This window comes from Coregonus lavaretus, assembly GCF_964263955.1.
Source record: "Coregonus lavaretus genome assembly, chromosome: 15".
Classification (NCBI taxonomy): domain Eukaryota; kingdom Metazoa; phylum Chordata; class Actinopteri; order Salmoniformes; family Salmonidae; genus Coregonus; species Coregonus lavaretus.
This window is the reverse complement of record NC_140002.1, coordinates 29300963-29313902: the sequence shown is the minus strand read 5'-3', so window position 1 is coordinate 29313902 and position 12940 is coordinate 29300963. Positions and strand designations below refer to the sequence as shown.

At 40.7% G+C, this 12940-nt stretch overlaps 1 protein-coding gene across 1 annotated transcript in view; it reads right to left on the bottom strand.

Annotated features, from left to right (window-relative positions):
- Window positions 1-4108, bottom strand: part of LOC311142510 (solute carrier organic anion transporter family member 2B1-like) — a 28907-nt gene extending 24799 nt beyond the window's left edge. Inside the window, exon 1 of the mRNA XM_084178170.1 lies at window positions 4016-4108. The gene's annotated coding sequence lies outside the window, so the exon portion shown is untranslated. The remainder of the gene's footprint in view (window positions 1-4015) is intronic.
- Between the last annotated feature and the right edge of the window lie 8832 nt (window positions 4109-12940).

Here is a 12940-nt window from a genome sequence, read left to right as displayed (position 1 = left end):
TCAGGTTTGTAGGCCTCCTTGCTCGCACACGCTTTTTCAGTTCTGCCCACAAATGTTCTATAGGATTGAGGTCAGGGTTTTGTGATGGCCACTCCAATACCTTGACTTTGTTTTCCTTAAGCCATTTTGCCACAACTTTGGAAGTATGCTTGGGGTCGTTGTCCATTTGGAAGACCAATTTGTGACCAAGCTTTAACTTCCTGACTGATGTCTTGAGATGTTGCTTCAATATATCCACATCATTTTCCTTCCTCATGATGCCATCTATTTTGTGAAGTGCACCAGTCCCTCCTGCAGCAAAGCACCCCCACAGCATGATGCTGCCACCCCCGTGCTTCACCGTTGGGATGGTGTTCTTCGGCTTGCAAGGCAGCCCCTGTTTCCTCCAAACATAACGATGGTCATTATGGCCAAACAGTTCTATTTTTGTTTCATCAGACCAGAGGACATTTCTCCAAAAAGTACGATCTTTGTCCCCATGTGCAGTTGCAAACCGTAGTCTGGCTTTTCTATGGCGGTTTTGGAGCAGTGGCTTCTTCCTTGCTGAGCTGCCTTTCAGGTTATGTCGATATAGGACTCGTTTTACTGTGGATATAGATACTTTTGTACCTGTTTCCTCCAGCATCTTCACAAGGTCCTTTACTGTTGTTCTGGGATTGATTTGCACTTTTCGCACCAAAGTACGTTAATCTCTAGGAGACAGAACGCGTCTCCTTCCTGAGCGGTATGACGGCTGCGTGGTCCCATGGTGTTTATACTTATGTACTATTGTTTGTACAGATGAATGTGGTACCTTCAGGCGTTTGGAAATTGCTCCCAAGGATGAACCAGGCTTGTGGAGGTCTACAATTTTTTTTCTGAGGTCTTGGCTGATTTCTTTTGATTTTCCTATGATGTCAAGCAAAGAGGCACTGAGTTTGAAGGTAGGCCTTGAAATACATCCACAGGTACACCTCCATTTGACTCAAATGATGTCAATTAGCCTATCAGAAGCTTCTAAAGCCATGACATCATTTTCTGGAATTTTCCAAGCTGTTTAAAGGCACAGTCAACTTAGTGTATGTAAACTTCTGACCCACTGGAATTGTGATACAGTGAATTATAAGTGAAATAATCTGTCTGTTAAAAATTGTTGGGAAAATTACTTGTGTCATGCACAAAGTAGATATCCTAACTGACTTGCCAAAACTCTAGTTTGTTAACAAGACATTTGTGGAGTGGTTGAAAAACGATTTTTAATGACTCCAACCTAAGTGTATGTAAACTTCCGACTTCAACTGTAAATAAAATAAAACTTGATTATTTCATGGGAAATCAGTGTCCTAGACTGTTTACGCTAGTCAACAAACAATGTGCGAGTTTCGGTGGCCTTACAGGTTCGTTACAATATTATAGAAATGACAGAAGAATTCCAGTCAGATCATTTTCCTTGTACTCTGGTTACTGTGTATCCTCAATCTTTATACTCACTTTCAGTGGTGGAAAAAGTACCCAATTGTCATACTTGAGTAAAGGTAAAGATACCTTAATAGAAAATGACTCAAGTAAAAGTGAAAGTCACCCAGTAAAATCCTACTTGAGGAAAAGTATTTGGTTTTAAATATACTTAAGTATCAAAAGTAAATGTAATTGCTAAAATATACTTAAGTATCAAAAGTAAAAGTAAAAGTAAAAGTATACATTTTTCACATTACTTATATTAAGCAAACCAGACGGCACAATTTTCTTGTTTTGATTTTATTTACGGATAGCACGCTTCAACACTCAGATATAATTTACAAACGAAGCATGTGTTTAGTGAGTCCGCCAGATCAGAGGCAGTAGGGATGACCAGGGATGTTGTCTTGATAAGTGTGTGAATTAGACAATTTTCCTGTCCTGCTAAGCATTCAAAATGTAACTGAGTACTTTTGGGTGTCAGGGAAAATGTATGGAGTAAAAAGTACATAATTTTCTTTAGGAATGTAGTGAAGTAAAAGTAAAAGTTGTGAAAAATATAAATAGTAAAGTAAAATACAGATACCGCAAAAAACGACTTAAGTAGTACTTTCAAATATTTTTACTTAAGTACTTTACACCACTGCTCACTTTGTATCTCTATACTTTGGACTCCAATTATACTTCTGCTTACTTTAATCTCTGCTGGTGTTATGTATCTACTGCCATTGTTTAAAGCAGATGTGCTATTCATTTAAATCATATTGAGACACGGTGCTCTGTGTTACTATTCAGATTGAAGAGAAATTATCTGTATTTACATTAGAATGGGAAAAAGAGCTGTGTTTCCCTGTGCATGGTCAGGTTTCCTGTATTCCCAGGCAGGTGTGTTATATGACTTGAAATGGGGAGTTTTATGCCCTGTCAAAGTGCACGTCTGCAGCTCCATGGTGTTTAACAGAAACAGCTGGAGATCCTCCAGGACTACAAATATAGGATTGTGTGCCCATGAGTTGCGTGTGGTTGTCTGTGTAGGAGAGAAATATCTCTGGATTACACATATGAAGATAATCTTGACCCCCAAGTAACTCTCACTCACTCATATTGCAATGTGTGTGTGTTTATGTTTGTGTGTGTGTGTGTGGTTGTACATATGTGAGATAATATTAACACAACATTTTGATAGCCTTGACTCCAAGCAAATCCCCACTCCACCATATTGAATCATATTGAAATATGTGTGTGTATGGTACAGATTACTATTAAGGGGTAAATCCCCCTTGGACTGACTCTGGTAGTTTAGTTTTCCTGTCCAGGGGAGATTCCTGGAATTTGGGATGCTTTGTGCACTATATGACTTTGCAACAGTAGTTTGGTTGTCCCTTCTCCCCCACAAATTGCACAATACTGAGATAGAGAGGGGAAGTGAGAGAAAAAGAAGAGAGAGGAGAAGGGCGGACAGACAGGCAGGCAGGCAGGCAGGCAGGCAGACAGGCAGGCAGACAGGCAGGCAGACAGGCAGGCAGACAGGCAGGCAGGCAGGCAGACAGACAGACAGACAGACAGACAGACAGACAGACAGACAGACAGACAGACAGACAGACAGACAGACAGACAGACAGACAGACAGACAGACAGACAGACAGACAGACAGACAGACAGACAGACAGACAGACAGACAGACAGACAGACAGACAGACAGACAGATAGATAGATAGATAGATAGATAGATAGATAGATAGATAGATAGATAGATAGATAGATAGATAGATACAGTAGATAGATAGAAAGTCAATTTGAAAGTCAATGAGCATTGCTCCATCACTCCTCCCCTTAAGACTCCCAAGCTTAATGACATGCTGCAGAGATGATTCACCATGACTTTCAGAGAAATTTGCCCTCTGAGTTGTAACAGTTTGGTCAATTACTGTGCATATTACGCACAAGATCAGACCAAACAATGCAGTAAAAAAGAAAGAATCTGACCTGCAGACCACACAGAGTAGAGGTTGCATGGCACTGGCCACTGGAACACACCATAGAGAAGCATTTCCACGTGCATGTCATACTGCAGGGATCATCAACTAGATTCTACCGCGGGCCAATTTTTTGTTGAGCGGATGGTCGGGGGGCCGGAACATAATTACAAATAATTAGTAGACTGCAAATTGACTGCAAGAAGCCCAAACAGATATAATGTTTGACTAAAACATAATCATTTCAAACCTTGCTTACATTTGTATACGATCACGTCGTGTCTCTCTATTATGTGTGGGAATACTTGGGAACAGATTTCTAAAAATTTAAATCACTTGGAGCTGATTTCCTGGTGTTTTTTATGTCCAACAGTGAACATTTCACACACACAAAAAACCAATGTTTTTATTTGTTTTGCTCAGGAAACTTGGGGGGGAAATAACCAGTTTCAACCACACATGTGCTCCCCACAGCAACCTTTCCTTTCACACATACTCTCTACACACTGCACACTACATTATATACCAGTGTTACCAGAGTCCTAGAGTTAGTGGATCACAGTTAAAAGCAGTAGTACAGAACAGTACAGTTGTTCACTTACTCTGTAGATGGAGCTGTGGTGTAGTGGTGTTCTCTGAGTCCAGTCCTGACACAGAGCTATGTTGTAGTGTTGTGTTCTGTATCCACTCCTCATTCACATAGAAGACTGCTAAGCTTGAAACTCCAGGAGGTAGCTCTCACTCAATGAAATAGGCGTGCTCATTGTTGAGGAATTCCATGACCTGAGGAGAGTGGGGCTGGGAGTTGGAGTGGGAATTCTATAGTAAACTATAGTCCCTCGATCATGTATAGCACTTACTATAGAATGTTGTAGTATACTGTAGAATACTATAATTTGCATTTACCCTGCCATTCCCCTCCCCATATCCCAATATGTGCCACCCATAAGTGAGAAACCTACATGCCAAGTATATGCCATATATTGTGTTCCCTACAGGTTATAGAAAATAGCATGTGAATGGGTTCGCTTCACGCTCTGTACAGCATGGTAGCCAGGGCACCAAAACAGCGGAGAAGTTGAACCTCGCACTTCAGCACTCTTAGTTGCAGAAATTGACACAGTATGCTGTTTACTTTCTGCATCTATATCATATTTATGAGTCTACCCTTAAGGTATCTTTACTTTTATGCAAGTATGACAATATTGGGTACAGCGGGGGGAGGATGGGGGAGAGAGAGTGTGTGTGTGTGTTAGGTGAGTTACACAGGAGATAGGGAAGCACACTCCAACGGAGCGCTTTCAGCAGACATTCACGTAGTATCATTCATCAAAGTATTGTTCGTCAGACTCGCTGGCTATTTACCATGGGGATAGAGAACCACACACAGGCTCTGAACTATCCTTTAAGACCTCAGTCCTACTGTGGCTTGCGAAAGTATTCACCCCCCCTTGGCATTTTTCCTATTTTGTTGCCTTACAACCTGGAATTAAAATGGATTTTTGGGGGGTTTGTAACATTTGATTTACTCAACATGCCTACGACTTTGAAGATGCAAAATATTTTTTCTTATGAAACAAACAAGAAATAAGACCAAAAAAAAACAGAAAACTTGAGCGTGCATAACTATTCACTCCCCCAAAATCAATACTTTGTAGAGCCACCTTTTGCAGCAATTACAGCTGCAAGTCTCTTGGGGTATGTCTCTATAAGCTTGGCACATCTAGCCACTGGGATTTTTGCCCATTCTTCAAGGCAAAACTGCTCCAGCTCCTTCGAGTTGGATGGGTTCCGCTGGTGTACAGCAATCTTTAAGTCATACCACAGATTCTCAATTGGATTGAGGTCTGGGCTTTGACTAGGCCATTCCAAGACATGTAAATGTTTCCACTCAAGTGTTGCTATAGCAGTATGCTTAGGGGCATTGTCCTGCTGGAAGGTGAACCTCCGTCCCAGTCTCAAATCTCTAGAAGACTGAAACAGGTGTCACGTCTCCTCCCGTTGCTCCCCTCTGGCGGTCTGATTCGCCGGTCTACTGAGCCTCCAGCGCACCTGCATCTCATAATCTCATCACCACCCCTATTTAGCCCTGGACTGTTCTGTAATATGTTGTGTGTGATTGTTTTTGCTTTGTGTCATGTACTCTCTCTTTGTTAATTCTCTTTGTCATTGTTTGAGTAAACCTTGACAATGTTAATTCCTGCGTCTGCGTCCTGCCTCTATGTATCCTCAGTACTCGTCACAACAGGTTTCCGTCAAGAATTTCCCTATTTTAGCGCCATCCATCATTCCTTCAATTCTGACCAGTTTCCCAGTCCCTGCCGATGGAAAACATCCCCACAGCATGATGCTGCCACCACCATTCTTCACTGTGGGGATGGAGTTCTCGGGGTGATGAGAGGTGTTGCATTTGCACCAGACATAGCATTTCCCTTGATGGCCAAAAAGCTAAATTTTAGTCTCATCTGACAAGAGTTTGGGGAGTCTCCCACATGGCTTTTGGCGAACACCAAACGTGTTTGCTTATTTTTTTTCTTTAACCAATGGCTTTTTTCTGGCCACTCTTCCGTAAAGCCCAGCTCTGTGGAGTGTACAGCTTAAAGTGGACAGATACTCCAATCTCCACTGTGGAGCTTTGCAGCTCCTTCAGGGTTATCTTTGGTCTCTTTGTTGCCTCTCTGATTAATGCCCTCCTTGCCTGGTCCGTGAGTTTTGGTGGGCGGCCTTCTCTTGGCAGGTTTGTTGTGGTGCCATGTTCTTTCCATTTTTTTATAATGGATTTAATGGGGCTCCGTGGGATGTTCAAAGTTTCGGATATTTCTTTATAACCCAACCATGATCTGTGCTTCTCCACAACTTTGTCCCTGACCTGTTTGGATAGCTCCTTGGTCTTCATGGTGCCGCTTGCTTGGTGGTGCCCCTTGCTTAGTGGTGTTGCAGACTCTGTTGCCTTTCAGAACAGGTGTATATATACTGAGATCATGTGACACTTAGATTGCACACAGGTGGACTTTATTTAACTAATTATGTGACTTCTGAAGGTAATTGATTGCACTAGATCTTATTTAGGGGCTTCATAGCAAGGGGGTGAATACATATGCACGCACCACTTTTCCGTTATTTATTTTAAAAAATCATTTCACTTCACCAATTTGGACTATTTTGTGTATGTCCGTTACATGAAATCCAAATAAAAATCCATTTAAATTACAGGTTGTAATGCAATAAAACAGGAAAAACGCCAAGGGGGATGAATACTTTTGCAAGGCACTGTAGCTATAGGTTAAGGCAAATTTGCTATTTTGGTATACCCCAGTATATTTCCTGAAGGAGAAAGCCTCCACTTCTATGTCAAAGATAATTAAACAAAAACACTATAGTAAATACTACAGTAATGTCCACAAAAAACTACAGTAAATACTACAGTCTGCAAAAACACTACAGTAAATACTACAGCATACTACAATCCGCAAAAACACTACATTAATTATTATAGTATAAACTACAGATGTATTTTACTACAGTATTTATACTATAGTTAAGTGTAAATACTACAGTATACTACAGTAAATACCACAGTACATATTGTAGTCCGCAAAAACTCAGTGAATACTACAGTAAAGTCTGCAAAAGCAATATAGTGAATACTATAGTAGTTATGCCATAGTATACTATAGTATTTTTTTGTGTGGGATATGGGTAGAGTGTCTAAACATAACATACTGTACTGGTTGTTAGACAGCTATGCACGTTGTTTATCTGGCTTAAAGACTGAGCACAGTAGATCTGAATTAGATGGTTAATTTGGTGTGATATGTATTCTCTTGATAAGAGATAATAGTCCTTGTAATTAATAGCACTGGTCTGATATTGGCCTCTAGTGGTTTCATTGAATATGAGTAAGGTCATCTATTTAGTACTTGAGTTACTTTACATCCCCCCAGTGGTGGAAAAAGTACCCAATATTGTCATACTTGCATAAAAGTAGACTCATACATATGATGTAGATGCAGAAAGTAAACAGCATAGTGGGTCAATTTCTGCAACTAAGAGCGCTGAAGTGCGAGGCTCAACTTCTCCGCTGTTTTGGTGCCCTGGCTACCATGCTGTACAGAGCGTGAAGCGAACTCGTTCACATGCACAGATATTGTGTGAGACCGAAATGTTGCGTCTTGGTTATCTAAATATCTCCGGTGCTGCTTGTGACAACATCATTTCGCTGAGTGTACCTTTAATACAGTATGACTCAAGTAAAGGTGAAAGTCACCCAGTAAAATACTACTTGAGTAAAAGTGTAAAGTATTTGGTTTTTAATATACTAAAGTATCAAAAGTGACAGTAAATGCTATAAATAATTTCAAATTCTTTATATTAAGAATACCAGATGGCACAATTTTCTTGTTTTTCAAATTTACGGATAGCCAGGGGCACACCTCCAACCACTCCAACCACGTGTTTTCTTGACAAGTGCATGAATTGGAAAATGTTCCTGTCCCGCTAAGCATTCAAAATTTAGCAAGTACTTTTGGGTGTCAGGGAAAATTTAAAAAAGTTCATAATGGGAGTAAAAAGTTAACATTTTCTTTAGGAATGTAGTGGAGTAAAAGTTGTCAAAAATAAAGTACAGATACCCCCAAAAATGACTTAAGTAGTACTTCAAAGTATTTTTGCTTAGTTATTTTACGCCATTGGATCCCCCTTAGTATAACTCCTTTCAAAAAGTCCTTACTGCAAAATCCAAATACATTTCTGCATGTAAAAATTAATTCATAGGGGCAACCCGGGAGAGTAATTAGTAATTAGTAAAAACAACTATAGTCAGTGATTATTGACAGGAAAATGTATTTTCCCACAGAAGGCACGCAGCACCTTGTTGCGGATCTCATTGGTGTTGAGGCTGTAGATGAGTGTGTTGAGGATGGGCGGGAACACCAGGATGGACACGCCCATTGAGTGGCACTGGTAGGGCGACACATGGCTAAGGCGATGCGACAGCACGGAGTAGAGCGTGGTCAGCTTAAATAACACAAACACTACCAGGAGAGTTCCACAGGTATGCAGGGCCTTGCTCCGCTCTTCCGCCTGCCTGAAGGGAGAGGAGGACAGATGAGATGAAACGTTCACTTTGTAATACAACAGAATTGGTTCTCAATTAACTTTAAATAAAGTTGAAACAAAAGGAAATACATGTCCAATTGTTTTTGCTATTCTGTTTGGTTTGTCGCCAGCTGATTATTTTGGTAAATCTGCAAAGAACACTGACACATACAGCCTAACGATCAACCTCCCATTCCCATAATGCACCTGTTGAACAGGCAGGTGATGAGGGTGTGTCCGTATAGGTGAACAGCACCACCAGGGGCCAACACCCCCTGCAGGTAGATGCAGGTAGATGGTGATCACCAGGCTCTAGATGTTATTAGCACTGGTGTTGCCACATGCCAGCTTCGTCAGAGAGGGGTTACTACAGTACAGTTGTAAGATCTTAATTTGAGCCAGTTTTCTACAGCAAGAGAATAATCCTGCAGCAACAGGAAATGTGAATTATTATGTGGATTATAATTCACTGGCATTTTTGTAGGGGTTGATGATACATTTTTCGTAAGAGAAAATCAAGTCAAATTTCAAAGTGGAAATTACAAACTTCAGAAGCCTTTTTAAACCTCAAATACACTACAGGTTTTAAATGTCCTGCATTGCAGGAAAGTTCTCCTGCAACAGGGTGATCAAATTAAGCTGTACATGTCTGCTTGGCGCCAGTGACACAGCCTGAACCGGGTCAGCATCAGGAAGAGGGGGCCCACCAGCATCACATCCATCACCCACATGCCGGCGATGATGTAGCGCCTACATTCAGATATAGATCTCTTTTCAATATCACTTACCCTTCCATTTCTTGACCAGTTGTCTGGGACAGGGATGTTGTTTCGATGTGCCAATTCGTAGGTAAGTTGTTTGCATTTGAGGGTACTAAGCCCATAAAACTGGTTCTCGAGATTCTTGATATGTTTAGCAAGCTCAGACTCCATGTCATCAGATAAGACCTTGTGCCTCTGCTACTCTATCACAGCCTCTCTTTTGCATAGGTACATGTTCATTTTGTTTTTTATCAAAGTACCTCTTCAGTGTCATTCAGTCTATTTTTCATCCCTTGCTGCTGCTCAAATGGACTTCTTCCCTTCTCACACTTCCTTGGCTGCTCTCTCAAGAACCTCAAGGGGGACTAGACCCCTGCTTGTTTTCTGTTTGTATATACAGGGCATAGTCTGCTCTGTAACAATAAAAATGCACTACCTTGAGTTCCTATGCATGACATAGTGCAAACATACTATGCATATTATGCATAAAACTGACAAAATGTAATCATCATTTGTATGGGGTATGGTGGCCTGGGCTCAATTTACCCCAAAGCAAATATTTTGACTATATTAGCCCACACAGCTACAAGGATGCACTTTCATGCTAGGTTTAGGACCTCATATTGTAGCTTATAGAGACCCCAACTGATGTGGGAAACTATCTTAAAACGATCTACTTTGGTTTAGATACAAGCATCATGAAACCTATAACACAATAAATTCATTTGACTTTGTGAAAATCAGTTTTTGGACCTAATTTGCCACTTTTTCCATGTGGTTTCTTCCTTCACAGACTCCATGAAATGATGACCTCTTGCTAAATATTTGGTCACATTATTATTTTTGTGTATGGTTTCCTAGAAACAAGTCGTGGCTCAACTAACCCTTTGGCTTAACATACCCCACTCTCCCCTACAGATTGCCAGCAGATGTGGCAAAATTGGCTACATTATGGACTTATTTTCAGATGGTCAGATTCTTGAGTTAGGGTTAGTTCTTATTCTCATGTGTTTGAGTTTCTATGACAACCAAAGTTCTGTTTGTATCTTTCTCCTCCAAGCATCACAGAACACTTTGTTATTCACAAGGGGCTCATGGGAACAGCTGGCTCCCCTAATGCCTAATGCCGTTTCATCACCCCTGCCCCCAGTCGCCACGTCACCTATTTTAATAGCATAGGCCTAGGCGCGACTGGAGGATCCATAATGAGGGGAGACTGTTGCATTGTCATTAATGAGCTCCGCTGTGGGATGGCTTCAGAAAACACCTATTAACAGTGTCTGATTGTAATTAGTCCTTTGGGAGCCAGAGATTCACCAGGTAGTTTGTGTTTATCCGATGGCTATGTTCACACTAATGAGATAGGCCATATTGATGTCTCCTGGTATTTGAGGCCCAACATCTCCACCTCTACCTCATAGTCACTAGACTGCTTGGTGTTTGGCTTTTGGGCCTTGGGTTTTTCTGTTTTATCTACTAAGGTGATGTAGCTTAGACAACAGTTCAAACATTGATTTTTGCTCAGTCAGTATTATATGTTTTCATAATGAATCCCACTCCTATTTCAGACAATAATAGGCCTACATAAAGTTACATTATGTAAGCTGACCTGCATTTCCTGTAAAAAAAAATGTGTCTGTAGGTTTCTGTGTGACACTATTGTCTGTGTCCTCATTAGTATGCTGTATAACTCTGCAGAAGTGTCCAGTGGATAGCCAGTCTGAGAGAGGGTGAGAAAGGTGTGTGTGCAGGGGAAGAATGAGAGATGGGGAGAGGGAGAGGCCAAACTGAACAGTCCGTCCAGAGGGGCCAAGCTATTCCCTGTCCGAAGCCCTGGAGGGTCATCCCAGGGTGCATCACTTCACCTCCTCTAATTAAATTATCTCTGGGTCATCAGCAACACCTCTGAGGCCAAAGGGACTGCTCACTACCTGCAAGACCACACACACAACCTCCTTCACACACATACGTACAGAAGCACACACACTCACATTGACCACATCAACCATATTCCCTAAATTAGTACAGTGCAGTCAACTCTGAAGTAAAACTTTAGTTTGTTATTGAGTAAGTCTCTGCACAGTGCTGAGTCACTACTGGCTGTATGGAGGGGATGAATTTGAATTTTTCCTGGGGTCCAACACAGAACTAAAAAGACATGACAAACAATTAAAATACCTGACAGGTAATTTAACATTCAGTAAATGCTCTCTGGGAATAAAATATGTCCGGTCATACAGTATGTTCGATCATATTAGATGTTCTTTAATTGTTTTCTTGAAGGTGGATTTACTTTTTGAGTTGGTAAAGAATTCCATTCAGTGATGGCTCTGTATAAAACTGTAGATTTTAGGAGATTTTTCCTTGGCCTGGGGGGTATCAGATGCCCTGAATTTGCCTGTTTGGTTTAGTGGTTATGTTTTTTGCTAGTATACACTAATTAGTCTGAAAAATACTGTGGTTTCTTGAAAAGTATAACATTCCTAAAGAAAATCTAAAGACTGGATTGTTATTTGTTTTCAACGGGAAGCCATGAGAGATTATGATGCATTTCATTGAAATTCATAGAGCAATGAAGAGCCAATCTGGCAGCCCTGTTTTCAGCGAGTTGGAGCTTTTTTGCATATTGTTTTGCTGCTGATGACCATATGACTGGACAGTACTCTAGGTCTGATAGAACCAAAGATTGAATCACCTGATTCAGAGTGCTAGATGTTACATACTCAGAATAATTTCTTGAGGAGGCTGTGTCCCTATAGAGGCCTCATTAACCCACTGGTGTTACATGGCGTGATTAGTGGCTCTGTGACAGTGACTGGGGTACTCATTAGTCAGACATGGCCTCTCTACTGCAGCAAAAAGCTGCAACACTGACAAACATACAAACAAACATGTGTGATGAAACAGCAGAGTCACTCTTACACACATATATGCCTACACAGGGTTAGGGTAAATTCCGATATAACCAATCAAATCGGGAAAAAACTGAAATTCCACTTTCTGTTGGCACTAATATCACTCCATAATCTACCTACATGTACATATTACCTCAATTACCTCGACTAACCGGTGCCCCCTCACATTGACTCGTGACAAATAATATTTGATTTGATTTGATTTGAATCTATGTCTTCCAGTACATGCTTCTCAATAGACTGAAAAAGAGAATCTATTATTTCAAGTTCTTCCTTTTAAAAATTAAAATCTCTTCATGAATTGAGTGACCTTAATTTTAATTGATCCTTACCCTACTTCAAACAACAAGCGTAATAAGAAACACATACAGATGCGTAAACAGACATTTCTGTTATGTATTTGCAAATCGAGACACATTAATGGGGTTTCAGTTATTAAAGCTGGAATCCGCAGTTGCTACATCAATTTTTGGACATATCAATTAATGATATTAAAGCTCGATGAGCTCCATCAGAACCCAAAATATAAGCTTGTTTTACTCCAATGTTTGTAAACTTATTTCTCAGTTCAGTTGGCTTTCGTGGAGCTCAGACCATTTTCATTTGCAGGGATATTTGTGTGTTTTTGACCAAATATCACATGTATACTCTGTTTCATCATCAAACTCCTAGACTGGGCTTCTGTGTCTGTCATCAATCTTTGACCAGCGTGCAGTCCGGTATCCTTTTACTCCCAGTGGCCTATCCACACATT